The sequence below is a fragment of the Barbus barbus genome, assembly GCF_936440315.1.
Source record: "Barbus barbus genome assembly, chromosome: 38".
NCBI classification, from domain to species: domain Eukaryota; kingdom Metazoa; phylum Chordata; class Actinopteri; order Cypriniformes; family Cyprinidae; genus Barbus; species Barbus barbus.
Window position 1 is genome coordinate 16,664,249 of NC_136716.1, and position 14,899 is coordinate 16,679,147.

General features: G+C 43.3%; 1 pseudogene across 1 annotated transcript in view; it reads left to right on the plus strand.

The window, feature by feature from the left end:
• Window positions 1-14,899, plus strand: part of LOC306858092 (spermatogenesis-associated protein 20-like) — a 54,617-nt pseudogene that overhangs the window by 13,463 nt on the left and 26,255 nt on the right. The window contains exons 11-12 of the transcript in view: window positions 521-689; window positions 12,519-12,727. The product of the transcript in view is annotated as a spermatogenesis-associated protein 20-like (transcript). The remainder of the gene's footprint in view (window positions 1-520; window positions 690-12,518; window positions 12,728-14,899) is intronic.

Below are 14,899 nucleotides of genomic sequence, written 5' to 3' on the forward strand. Positions count from 1 at the left end.
AATTAAAGAAAGCCTGAGACATTGTTTAATGAAACTGTTCCTTCCAGAGCTACGCTCCATTACATTCTTAATTCATACAGACTGGATATTGCTACCTGCAGAGTAACCCTTCTCATTAATCAAACCTGATAGGCCCACTCGCATAGCCGTGAGACATGTCAGGGCTACAGGCACATAGAGTTCTGACAGGACTATTGTTAGTGATCCCCAGCCCTCCGAACACATTGTACTTTAGATCTTATAGTCTTAATGTCTCTTTTCAAAGCACCTCTGTCTTGGCTGGCACCTATTTCAACTTTATCAAAATGTTTTTAGCTCTTGTTGGGGGGAGTTTCATTATCTGAGAGGCAGAACTCTTCCCGAAAGTTTTACATAAGCAGGTTGTTTGCCCAAGTACTTTTGCTAGAGAAACCACAGACAGAAAATGGCTTTGTCATTCCAAGAAACTTGTTTTCTAAATTGATTACAAGTTTTCCAAAGCTTGTAATCTGTGTCGACTTCCATTTCTTTTGTTGGTCAGGGCTGATGTTGTCAGGGTTTGCACGTGCCGGAGCTGTGCTGGGCGACAAGCTTCTGCTAGAAAGAGCTGAGCGGGCAGCTTGTTTTCTCCAAGAACACCTGTGGGACGAAGAGGGCCAGAGGATTCTCCATTCCTGTTATCGTGGAAATAATATGGAGGTGGAGCAAGTGTAAGGAACATTTTCTGCTTTTCCAAAATATGTATTTAGCCTGCAAAAGCAGAGAGGCTGATGAAAGAACAGATACAGATTATAAACAGCTAGTTTGTTAGCCTCAGTCTAATTTCCCATCATTATGTGAAGTGAAGTGACATACGGCCAAGTATGGTAACTCATACTCGGAATTCGTGCTCTGCATTTAACCCATCCAACGTGCACACACACAGCAGTGAACACACACACACCGTGAACATACACCCGGAGCAGTGGGCAGCCATTTATGCTGCGGCGCCCGGGGAGCAGTTGGGGGTTCGGTGCCTTGCTCAAGGGCACCTCAGTCGTGGTATTAAGGGTGGAGAGAGCGCTGGACATTCACTCCCCCCACCTACAATTCCTGCAGGCCCGAGACTCGAACCCGCAACCTTTGGATTACGAGTCCGACTCTCTAACCATTAGGCCACGACATCCCCAAATGAAGGGAAAAGCCTGGCAATTTTACTTGTGATGTTAATTCGGCAAGTTTGTTATTGGAGAATATAGAAAGGGTGATTGGGGATGTTTTAACATATTATCAGGGATGCTGTTAATTAAGCTTAAAACTATTCAAATCTTAAATTTAAATGAAAATTAGAAATGCTGTTTTGGCTACTAACTGAACTAAATTAGGTTTAAGTTGAAGTACTAAAATTTGTAAAACTAAAACTGAAATAAAAACAAATTACACTTAAATTGAAATATAAAAATAATAATAAAAATTACAAGGCCATTACAAAATTGCTGAAACTAACTAACATTCAAATGAAAGCTAAAAAACTAATTCACATCTTAATAAATTCTGTAATAGTATAAATGCTACTAAAATAACACTGATTATGATGAGGGTGTATGTCCCTTTACAGTAGGCCAAGAAAACTAGCACACATTCTGTCTTGCATCCTGGTCTTAATTGCCTTGGCACATATCCTGCCAATGTAGAAATTACCCAGAATCAGCACAATGCAAAGGTTTTCACGTATGAAATCGCCCACAAACACACACACAAATTCACTGGCCTCTTTCTTTGGGTAACCTCTCATTCGTACCTCTCATTAACACACTGTGTCAGCACATTGGTCATCTCACAATGCTGAGTGTGCTTCTCAGGTCACGCTGATCATTTTTATGAGTTAACCCACACACCATTTGTAACTGATTTCAACTGGCTGTTTTCAGATGTTTTTCATTGAGTGTTCCGCAATGGGATAATGAAGAAATAGCTTTGTCATGTTGTCACATCACATAATGTTTAATCAGGAGCACTTCCTCTGTAATCATCTGATTGGCCTTTATACTTTGAATTTAGCATAGCCTTTATACTTTATACTTAGCATAGGATTCTTCTCTTGCAGTTCTGCTCTGGTCTGTTTGCATAAGGGTGCTGTAAAAATCTGCATCAGTTTGTTTTTAATTTCGCTCACAGGGAATAATTTACCAAGCATCCCAGCAAGAAGATGAATTACAAGGGAATTAGTTGTGTTTCTGGCTACTTGATTTCATCCATTCAAGAGGAACTACTATCTTGCTTTATTCCTCATTTTTAATGTTCCGCATCCATCCACAGGGATAGTTCTTACTCACCCTCAAGCCGTTTAAGATTTTGTCCGAAATTCTAAAGAACTGTACTTCTGTACATTTAAAGTGAATTGGGGTTAAAGTTTTCAAGCTTCAATAAAGCACGCAAAATAATGCAACTGTATAATATATTTAAATAGAAATAGTCTTAAATTTACATTATTCACATAAAATGTTGCCTTCCAGTGAATCGTTCAGACTTTTCATGTGAACCAAATGAATCGATTCAATACAAAAGAAGGTTTCATTCACAAATCAGAAATCAGCTACTTCTATCATGACAGCAGTCCTTGGTGAGTTCAAGATTTTCAATGAATAATGGCTTAATATTACCTTTTTCCTCACTCAAGGCTTTTGTATGATTTGGAAAATAGAGTGTGAGTCATATGGACCACTTTTATTATACTTTTACGGTGCTTTTTAGAGCTTGAAAGCTTTAGACCCTGTTCATTGTAATTGCTTGGAAGAGAGCATGGAAAACAGCCTTTGCTTTTGTCTTCTGCGGAAGAAAGAAAGTCATGTGTGTTTGGAACGACATGAAGGTGAGTAAATGATGACAGAATGTTCATTTTGGGGTGAACTAATCCTTTAAAGAGCCCTGTGCCATGCAGTGAAAACATTTAGAGAGAAATCTGGCATGAATGTTTGATAAGAACGAGACGAACAAGAATGACTGTTGTGGCTCTCAAATGGAATTAAGGGCCTTTTATTGTAATAGAAGAAATATGCTATAGTATCTGGGCCAGGTAAAAATGCAGTGCCAGGTGAATTATTCATGAACCATTCAGTGACTGTGCTGTTATTCCAAGGAATGTAGCAAATGGTCCAAATCTTGTTCAGCTGTATAAAAATCACACTACATTGTGAGTAGATCTATCAGTTTGGAACAAGAAGCCTTCTGGCTCCTGAGATAGATAGAGGTTAGGCTCTTTTTTATAGCTTCGGTCTCCTGACAGGTTTGTGTGGAAGTTATGATGTGGCTTTGCTGAACTTTGAAGAGACTGTATCACCTGGTGAGAATACAGAGAACGAACAAAGGAGGGAATGGAAAAATCCAGGGAGAGCTGTTCATTAAAAATTGACTGGCAGGCTGATTTGTTTTGTTGTCTTACTGAGAAGAAACCGAAACAGAGGAGTCGTATTTTTCTCTGAACCCATCAACCCAGCTGTGGGTCGAGAATGCCTGAAAAGAAACTTACCTCATGGTCTAATGAAGGTCTAGTTAGCAAGGACCGTTCAGCTCCTGCTGCTAGATGCCATAACCATCTAGACCCAGACCCATTTATATTATAATAGATATTTTACCATTTTGTGCTCACATTTCCATCTGAGATACTGACACTGACACGACCGACTTCAGGAATTATAGACCTACTTGGGTTCAACCAAAGACTTTTGAAGCACAAATGTTTAGCACCTAGTCACCAGGTTTGTATGCGTATTCACCTGGCACTTTTGTACATGACATTTGAATAGTGCATTAGATCTGACAGCTTGAGGCAATGACATGGTATGGGTCAGATGTTGAGGGCGCTCTTCTCACAAGCACCTCATGACATTTTTTTATCTATTGGAATGTCAGTTGTTTGAACTAAGAACTATGGAGGTTAAGTTCCCAGCGTTAGACCCGTCTCGTCCATCCTGCTGCGGACAATGTGGTATCTTCAGACCTGTCATTATCTGTTTCCTCACACTCATCTGGCCACAGTGCCACCTCTGTTCAAAGGTCTGAGGACAAGGGTTGAAGGGCCTTGATGCGATCTGAATCAAATTTATTTTGAACTTCAAAGACTTTTACAATTTTATTTGGTGACATCACCTCAAAAGGAATTTCAAATGGCTTTTATAACACAAAGGTCCTGCTAAATGTCTTTCTATGCATTTCAGTCAGTGCACAGAGCTTAGCTTTTGCATCTTAAGGCAGCGTCACACTAATTTTGGTAGAGCATGTCATACTTACTGACTGTTTAATCTTCTGAAACTCTGCCTTTTGTGTCACGCTCACTGATTAAAGAGACAGATCATCATAAATAAAACATTTCATTTTTTTCTTCATTTATTTAATTCCAAACTCCCATTTTTCCATACAATATAAGTGGAACTTTCACTTTCATTGTAAGGGATTTTTTTTTTCTTTCCTTTTAATAATAGAAATGGAGCGACAGACAAAACCACTATGACATTTCCCTTTGATTTCATGTCATGGATTGCAACAGCCAATTCTGCCAACAAATCAACATGAAGCACTCTGAAATAAGAAAAAAGTACCATGTGGACATGAGCAATTGTAATAGACTGAAATAGCATGTCATTCATGCTGTAACTTTACTCTGTGAGTGTGTGTGATGTGTATTTTTTCCATCGGGCTGTTTTGTGTTCACACGGCGCTTTGATGAGGAAGAAGATTCACTTTCAGTAAACAGAGACTGCTCTGCCCACACTTTCTTATTTTATTAGACAAGTAAGTTTAGGAGAACTTCCGGGGAAAAAAACAACTTCCTTTGATTTTCAAAGGAATTAAAGCTTACATCCAACCATAGAATGTCATAATTGAAATATCACTGAAGCTCATTCAGATTAATCTTTTTACTTTTTCATTTCAATGTACATCCTGAGTCTGTGTTGGGGTATAGTATTTCAGGTCAAAGGCACCTCTCTATAAATTGCATTTATGGCATGCCGTCAATAATTCCTGCTTGTTCCACAATTGATTAACTTGGTATGAAATGGAAATTCACCCTATCTATGCATCTTATTGATCTTATTGTGAGTGATTCATCCATATATGTGACCATGGACCACAAAACCAGTCTTAAAATGGAAGTGAAGCAGTCTATTTTAGCAGTCTTACATTATTTAGTAAATTGACTTCCACTTTAATTAAAAATATATATAACAAACATGATTAATGTAACCATTTTAAAGAAAAAAATATGTTTTTGTTATAGCTTTTAGAGCATGGGTTCGCTCCGTTGGCCAGTTAAGTAATATAAGCATTTCTTTACTTTTAATTCGAACTTGAAAGGTCTGTTGAGCCCATAATAAGTGCAAATTTGTATGCATTTAGCCAATACGACGAGGTGACCGAGTAGTATACTACTGCCGTTAGGTGGAAGAATTTGTGAACCTGCTCTGGTTTGGGGTGAAGAGCGGGTCGGAAACAAATCACTTTTGCATGGATACTCTCAAAACAGCCATTAACATAATACTCTGTGCATTTTCTCAAGCAGACTAGAAAGAGGACTCAGTGCGAGTGGTCCTCACGTGCAGTCCGAGCCGAGTGCTTTTTGCGTGTGTGCATGCATGCAAAGAAACAATCTGTCACAGAGCGCGAGTACCGCATTGAAATCTCTTTTGTGCTGACACACTTCTGAGTGGCTTAAAAACGCTTTAATGTTTAAACTGACAAGGCTTAAAATGTAATGGGACTGTCGGACACAAAGGTAAGTGGTTCAAGTGACAAAGTTTATTGACAGGTTTGGTGAACACACAGCAATGGTGGAAGACGTGGAAATGGGTGAGTAGTGATTCTCCGTGAGCTTTGTGATCGTTCGTCAAGGATTCTAACCGTCCCTTCTTTCCTTGCAGGTCCGTAGTAAACAGGAGTATCCGAGCGCTTGGGGAAGATGGCTTTCGCCAGGAGCTGGATCCTGAGGGTGAAGAGGATGAAGAGGAACAGGGCAGAAGGTAAGTAAGACAGGTAGGGAATTTCAGGTAGAATACTCAGCCAAGCGCTTCGTACGAGGTCTTTCCTTGTAGTCACAACAGCATGTTACTTTACTTCAAGATCGGACGATCAAGTGAGCTGAGGGAAGTGCTTTTATGAGTGCAGGATGATGACGGTGACGATGACGATGATCAGGTGAGCATGATGATTAATGAGGAACAGGTGAAAGTGATCAGTGAAGGTGAAGACGGGCCATTCTGTGACATTACCTCCCCCTCCCGGACGGCGCGTCCCGCGACGTAACAACAATACCGAGGAGGGGGGGCGGGCGTCCTGGAGGCTGGAGCAGAACCTGGACAGGACAGAGAAGCCTCCAGGGCGGATCAGGAGTCTTGGGAGGCCATGGCGGATCAGGAGCCTTGGGAGACCATGTCAGGACTGGAAATTCGGGAGGCCATGGCGGAACTGGAGACTTGGGAATCCATGGTGGATCCGGAGCCTTAGGAGGCCATGGCAGGACTGGAGATTCGGGAGACCATGGCGGATCTGGGGCCTTGGAAGGCCATGATGGATCTGGGTCCTTGGACGACCATGGCGGATCAGGGTCCTCGGGCGACCATGGCGGATCTGGGTCCTCGGGCGGTCTTGGCGGATCGGGATCCTTGGACGGCCATGGTGGATCGGGGTCCTCGGGAGGCCATGATGGATCTGGGTCCTTGGACGGCCTTGGCGGATCGGGGTCCTTGGGCGGCCTTGGCGGATCTGGGTCCTCGGGCGGTCTTGGCGGATCGGGGTCCTCGGACGGCCATGGTGGATCGGGGTCCTCGGGAGGCCATGGTGGATCTGGGTCCTTGGACGGCCTTGGCGGATCGGGGTCCTCGGGCGGCCTTGGCGGATCGGGGTCCTCGGGCGGCCTTGGCGGATCTGGGTCCTCGGGCGGTCTTGGCGGATCGGGGTCCTCGGACGGCCATGGTGGATCTGGGTCCTCGGACGGCCTTGGCGGATCGGGGTCCTCGGGCGGCCTTGGCGGATCGGGGTCCTTGGGCGGCCTTGGCGGATCGGGGTCCTTGGGCGGCCTTGGCGGATCGGGGTCCTTGGGCGGCCTTGGCGGATCGGGGTCCTTGGGCGGCCTTGGCGGATCGGGGTGCTCCGTGGCCTTGGCCCTTGGCCTGGCCACACAGACTGAGACTATATGGCCCCCCCCCAAAATTTCTTTGGGAAAGTTCCCCTCTGGGGGCCACATTGGAGGAGCGGACTCCTGGGGGCGCTCTGGAGGAGCGGACGCTTGGGGGCGCTCTGGAGGAGCGGGCGCTTGGGGGCGCTCTGGAGGAGCGGGCGCTTGGGGGCGCTCTGGAGGAGCGGGCGCTTGGGGGCGCTCTGGAGGAGCGGGCGCTTGGGGGCGCTCTGGAGGAGCGGGCGCTTGGGGGCGCTCTGGAGGAGCGGGCGCTTGGGGGCGCTCTGGAGGCGCGGAGCTGGACGGAACCAGCGGAGACGAAGGAGAGCTGGACGGGACCAGCGTAGATGCAGGAGGGCGCTCTTGCAGCGCGGACACTTGAGGGCGCTCTTGCAGCGCGGACACTTGAGGGCGCACGGGAGGCGCGAAGCTGGATAGAACCAGCGGAGACGAAGGAGGGCTGGATGGGACCAGCGGAGACGCAGGAGGGCGCTCTTGCAGCGCAGACATTTGAGGGCGCTCTTGCAGCGCGGACACTTGAGGGTGCACGGGAGGCACGAAGCTGGATAGTACCAGCGGAGACGAAGGAGGGCTGGACGGGACCAGCGGAGAAGCAGGAGGGCGCTCTTGCAGCGCGGACACTTGAGGGCGCACGGGAGGCGCGAAGCTGGATAGAACCAGCGGAGACGAAGGAGGGCTGGATGGGACCAGCGGAGACGCAGAAGGGCGCTCTTGCAGCGCAGACATTGGAGGGCGCTCTTGCAGCGCGGATTCAAAGGGGCGCTCTTGTAGCGCGGACATTAGAGGGCGCTCTTGCAGCGCGGACATTAGAGGGCGCTCTTGCAGCGCGGACGTCAGAGGGCACTCTTGCAGCGCGGACGTCAGAGGGCACTCTTGCAGCGCGGACGTCAGAGGGCACTCTTGCAGCGCGGACGTCAGAGGGCACTCTTGCAGCGCGGACGTCAGAGGGCACTCTTGCAGCGCGGACGTCAGAGGGCACTCTTGCAGCGCGGACGTCAGAGGGCACTCTTGCAGCGCGGACGTCAGAGGGCACTCTTGCAGCGCGGACGTCAGAGGGCACTCTTGCAGCGCGGACGTCAGAGGGCACTCTTGCAGCGCGGACGTCAGAGGGCACTCTTGCAGCGCGGACGTCAGAGGGCACTCTTGCAGCGCGGACGTCAGAGGGCACTCTTGCAGCGCGGACGTCAGAGGGCGCGCTTGCCGCGCAGACATTAGAGGGCGCACGGGAGGTGCGGGGCTGGACGGGACCAGCGGGAAATCAGGTGGGCTGGACGGGACCAGCGAGAACTCAGGTGGGCTGGACGGGACCAGCGGGAACTCAGGTGGGCTGGACGGAACCAGCTTCGCCGCGGACGGCGTAACGTTCATCGCCATTTGCGGCGGTATCCTCTTCGCCGCGGGCGGAACATTCATCGCCGTCGAAGGCGGTGGCTGCACTGTATAAACCTCCTCCACGATGTAAGAGGACCCCGCGAGGGATAGCACCAACTCCAGGTATTGCTTCAGGGAGCCCGGGGTAGAGGCAGGTGGTGCCTGGAGGAACAGGTTGTCATCAAGGCCGCTCCAGACGACAACCTTCAGCATGCCATCGTTCCATGGCACGCGGTGGGCGAGCTGGAGGAAATCTTCCAAATACTCTTCTATGGAGCGGCCCTCTTGTGCGATCTGGAGGAGGCAGGTAGGCGCAGTCCATATTCTGTGTAGGTCCGATCTTCTGTAATGGGACTGTCGGACACAAAGGTAAGTGGTTCAAGTGACAAAGTTTATTGACAGGTTTGGTGAACACACAGCAATGGTGGAAGACGTGGAAATGGGTGAGTAGTGATTCTCCGTGAGCTTTGTGATCGTTCGTCAAGGATTCTAACCGTCCCTTCTTTCCTTGCAGGTCCGTAGTAAACAGGAGTATCCGAGCGCTTGGGGAAGATGGCTTTCGCCAGGAGCTGGATCCTGAGGGTGAAGAGGATGAAGAGGAACAGGGCAGAAGGTAAGTAAGACAGGTAGGGAATTTCAGGTAGAATACTCAGCCAAGCGCTTCGTACGAGGTCTTTCCTTGTAGTCACAACAGCATGTTACTTTACTTCAAGATCAGACGATCAAGTGAGCTGAGGGAAGTGCTTTTATGAGTGCAGGATGATGACGGTGACGATGATCAGGTGAGCATGATGATTAATGAGGAACAGGTGAAAGTGATCAGTGAAGGTGAAGACGGGCCATTCTGTGACATAAAACACGTGAGAATGATAAAGCAGCACTAGCCTGATCATTCAGTTAGGTGTTTAGTTAAACTGCTTTCTCTTAACAGCAGGTAAATTTGCAGGTGAACATAAAATATGTTATCACTACTGGTGAACGAGCCAATGTAATGCAAATGTCTGAAAGGTCTGACATAACAAGATGCCACATGAACGATACTGAATGAAGCGTTGTGTGTTCTCGTTGCAGCATCACGTTGCACCTCGCGTTATGAAAACAATGTTTGGAATATAATGATCAAAACTTTGTGATGTAGATGAGGTAATATTGATATAGATATTGTATATGTTGAATATTCATCCAAATTATGGTGAAAACCAAAACATTTGTGTGTTAAAATAACAATTGTGTTTTCAAATAGTAAAGGAATGCTTATATTACTAAACTGGCCAACAGAGCGAACGAATCCTGTGACGTCACGCGGTGGAACTGCAAGATGGTGCCGCCCATGCTCCAAAAACTATAACAAAACATCCTATTGTCTTTAAAATGGTTACATTAATCGTGTTTGTTATACATTTTTTAATTAAAGTGGAAATCAATTTACTAAATAATGTAAACTTGACTGACTGCTTCACTTCCACTTTAAGTCGCAGGGGTATATTTGTAGTAATAGCCAACAATACATTGTTTGGGTCAAAATTATTGATTTTTCTTTTAAATGCCAAAAATCATTAGGATATTAAGTAAACATCATGTTCCATGAAGTTATTTTGTAAATTTCCTACCGTAAATATATCAATACTTCATTTTTTGTAATTAGTTGATTAGTAATATGCATCGCTAAGGAATTCATTTGGACAACGTTAAAGGCGATTTTCTCAGTATTTAGATTTTTTTGCACCCTCAGATTCCAGATTTTCAAATAGTTGTATCTCGGCCAAATATTGTATCATAACAAACCATACATCAATGGAAAGCTTATTTATTCAGCTCAGCCCATTTAAAAAAAATTATCCTAATGACTGGTTTTGTGGTCCAGGGTCACATATATATAATTTTTCATAACTCAACCTTCCTGTGTGACTAGTTGAATTGAAATTACACACGTACGTAATAACATACCTATGTATATAACGCACCTATAATGCATGTATATAGTCACAATTCAGAAACATAACAATAATATTTAAAGGGTTAGTTCACCCAAAAAAGAAAATTCTGTCATTAATTACTCACCCTCATGTCTTTCCATACCCTTAAGACCTTTGTTCATCTTCGGAACATAAATTAAGATATTTTTGATGCATCCAGAGAGCTCTCTGACCCTCCCATAGACAGCAATGATCCTTACACAACCAGAAAGGTAGTAAGGACATTGTTAAAATAATCCATGTGACATCATGAGTTCAACCGTAATTTTACGAAGCTACGAGAATACATTTTGTACGCAAAGAAAACAAAAATTCAACAATTTGTCGCCTCCCCAGAACAGCATACGCTGTTTACGTTCAGTGGATACTCTCCAAAATGGCGCCAGGTTGATGCGGAGGTAGGGATGCGTGGTATACCGGTACTGGAATTATAGTATATTTATGGAATTATAAATACCGGTATAGATTATATTTCAAACGGTATGATATCATAATTTTGCTCAATTCAGTATTTCATACGCTGCTGTTGTGAAGTGCACGTGTAGGTGGCAGTGCTTCCCAAATTGCTGCGTAACCGCTAAATGTGACAAAAGAACACCGTGCTGCTGACCGCTAATATGAAGCAGCTAAGAGAGCGAGAGAGTGAGATTTATATTTAATGCTTTTTCTTTGGCTGAAATCTGAAATCAATCTGAGAGAGAGAGAAATAATAACGTGGTTTTGAATATTATTTTGACTGTTAGAATAACACTTTACAATAAAGCAACATTTGTTGCATTAATTGCATCTTTTGTTACAGTTTGATACAAAGGTATTAAGATATGAATCTATTTTTATTATTATTATTTTAATAAATTTGTTTTCAATTCACTCATATTTTGAGGCTGGTTATTTGTCACCTATGGTATCGATTTAGTATAGATACCGAGGTATTACATTCTGGTATCGTACGAAAGCCAAAATGATGGTATCGAGCCACCCCTATGCGGAGGAGAGGAATTGTTGAATAAAGTTGTTATTTTCTTTTGCCCAAAAAAGTATTCTCATAGTTCATAAAATTACGGTTGAATTGATGTCCCAGATGTCACATGGATTATTTTAGTGATATCCTTGCTATGTTTCTGGACCTTGATCGCGTAAGGATCTTTGGTGTCTATGGAGGGACAGAGAGCTGTCAGATTCCATCAAAAATATCTTCATTTGTGTTCCAAAGATGAATGAAGGTCTTATGGGTTTGGAACGACATGAGGGTGAGTAATTAATGACAGAATTTTAATATTTGTGTGAACTAATCCTGTAAGCATTACTGTAAGCAATTCACATGGTGTGATAGAATTGCTTGTAAAATGCAAGTTTAAAAAAGTAAAAGCAATGTACAGTCATAAATGTTAGAGTAGGGTTATTATAAACAACTAAAACCTTAAAAATTGTTACTTTAAAATTAACATTACTGAAAAAAAAAATCAAATGTAAAAAAGGTGTACTTTTTTATTTCAGATAAATGTCAAGGCAAAATTTCTGTTTTTAATTTATTTGAACTTGATTATAAAACTATAATAGTTTCGAAATAATACTAAAATATCTCTAGTTAAACTGCTTTCTGCACTGGTTAAAACTTCTGCACGTTATGCTTGTAGTTGTTTACCTACACTGGCTAATGAATCGGAAGTCTCGTGCATTCACAGAAAGTAGCTTACAGTGAATACAAGTTATCCATAGAGTTTATGAATTTCGGTTTCCTGTTGTGAACCCTCTTCATCTCTTGCTTACAAGGCTTTCATTGATGCTTGTATCACTGTAAATGTGTTTTCCGTTCTTTTGGAGTTTAAATTATTTCTGTGGTAAATTGGCAGCATGCCACAGTTGCAGTCAATAGTTACGTCGATCAACCCAACGTAGGTTAACCTGACATTATTATTACGCAGTTCAACCCAGCATTAATAAGAAATTTAATTTGTAGTTGTGTAAGAACAGAAGATCTTGACCTTCGCTGCTAATGTTCTCTATAATGTTTTCTCCAGTGCATCTCCCATCGCAGGCTTCCTGGATGACTATGCCTTTGTGGTGTGTGGGCTGCTGGACCTGTTTGAGGCCACGCAAAGGGTCCGCTGGTTGCAGTGGGCCGATGAACTCCAGTTGAGGCAGGATCAGCTCTTCTGGGATTCCCAGGGCTGTGGCTATTTCTGCAGCGACCCCTCGGATCCGACGCTGCTGTTAGCTCTCAAATAGGGTGAGGAGGAGAAATGTGACCTCATGTGTAAGAGTACCCTGTATTCAGGGTGTGGAAAGCCTATGGATCTAGGCTTTTTGCTTTGGGAATGTGTGGGTGGCTATGAGTCATGGAAAGGATGATGAAGATCTGTAGCTGTCTGTCTATATTCTGCATCACTCCACCGCTAATAGCACCACCACACTGCGCTCTTATGGACCCTCGTCTGGGTAACTCTGTTTCAGCCAGACATACCCTGCTGAAACTGCCCCATTCTGTCCTTACGTAACCTCATCACTGTCTTTTATTATGCTGTAATGTCCTTCTCTCTTTTCTATCTCACCCAAACACAGTGCCTTTTTCTCACCATTTCTTTTCCAGTCCATCTTCTGATGAATTCCGATATCTCCATGTTTCTGTGTAGAACTTGACCAATATAGAAGACTGATTCAGTACATCAAAGCCTGCTTTGTTAAAGCAATTGATATTTCCTTGATGTAACACCACATCCCTTTTATTTCACGCTGTGCCCCATTCATCACCTTCCGCGTGACATTGCTATGGAAGTGGTATGAGAGAGTGATTTTTCATTCTTTTTTTGTCTCCCACGACAATACAACAAAGAAAAAGATCCGCACACATACTTTCGAAGTGTATAAGTGCCGGGGCTTAATGTCCCAAATGGCTTGGCTTCATATTTTCTCCACAGGAATTGGAAGTGCGAGCTGATGTGAGCGAATAGTAGCACCAATGTGCCTGGGCCGTGACTGATGGCACTGTGAAAATGGCACTGACACCAATGAGATATGGATGAGGGCCGAGAAAGCTAACTGTTATGTTTTTGTTGTTGCTTCTGATAAATTAAAATGGACATAAGACAGATTTTTCATCTTTTCTGAGTGACTGGGCCATTATATAGTGAGCCAAGTGTGCAGAGTTGTCTCCGATAGGAGCCATGCGGTGCCGTCACGTGTCAGAACCAAGTCCCTTCACCTCTCTCTGTCGGTGGAAGACGGATTGCCTCCCAAAGCATCTGCCACTCTCCATTTTACGCCTTGTCCAAAGTAGACAAAACCAAAACGAGTCAGCTTTGCCATTTCGTAAGAACCACTGGCAGTATAGCCAACTAGATTTTTTGTAAAGAAAACTATTGGGTTTCTTTATTTTGGGCTCGAGTCCTTCAAAGATTTTTGTTTTGTATTTTCTATTTCATAGAAAGCCTGTTTTCCATACTGACCTCATGTAAAATTGTGTTCAAGTCCTCCTGGGAAGTTCTACATTATGAGTTTGAAAATCATGATAATGATCATAGTCATAATTTATTTAGCTTTATCACTTCCACAGGACAGACAAGAGGCATTTTAAAAAGCTGCATTACTCATCAAGGCTGCATTTATGTGATCAAAACAATAATATTGTGAAATTTTATTGCAGTAAATATTTTGTATTTTAATATATATAGCTGATTTATTAGCAACCGTTACCCCAGTTTTCAGTGCCACATGATCCTTCAGAAATCAATTTAATTGTTGCTAGTAGTTGTATTTTTGTGAAAACTGTGATACTTTTATTTCTGGATTCTTTGATGAATTGAAAATTCAAAAGCACAGCGTTTTTAATAAATAGAAATCTAACAATATAAATATCACTATGCTTATTTTGATTGATTCATCCTTGCCAGAGCTGGGTAGTAATCTGGATTACGTAATCAGGTTCCAAAAATCAAGTACTCGTAATTAGAGTATATTACATTTTATAATGCTCGTAATCAGATTACAGTTACTTTTTATGGATTACATGACTACATTTTATTCACACAATGGCAGTAATTTACTGATAATTATCATTGATAATTTACTGATTCTCCCTAATTCTTTTAAATGGATTCCCAAACATTTTTGTTAGCCTAAACCACTTAGACATGAAATATTTTATTGAAATATCTCTGAGGAAGTTAATATTTCAATAATTTAACAACACATTCGCATATTTACAGTTTGATGTTGTTTAATTGTCACATTGGCATGCAGGTAAACAAGTGAAATATTCCTGTTTTTAGTGTTTAATTAATTATTAGCATTTTATCAACTCCCACCCACTCAAACCCACTGCAATTCTAAATGTATAGTTTGGGAAACAAAACAAGTTAGATAAAAAGTAATCTAAACAGTAGTCAGAATGCATTACCTAAAA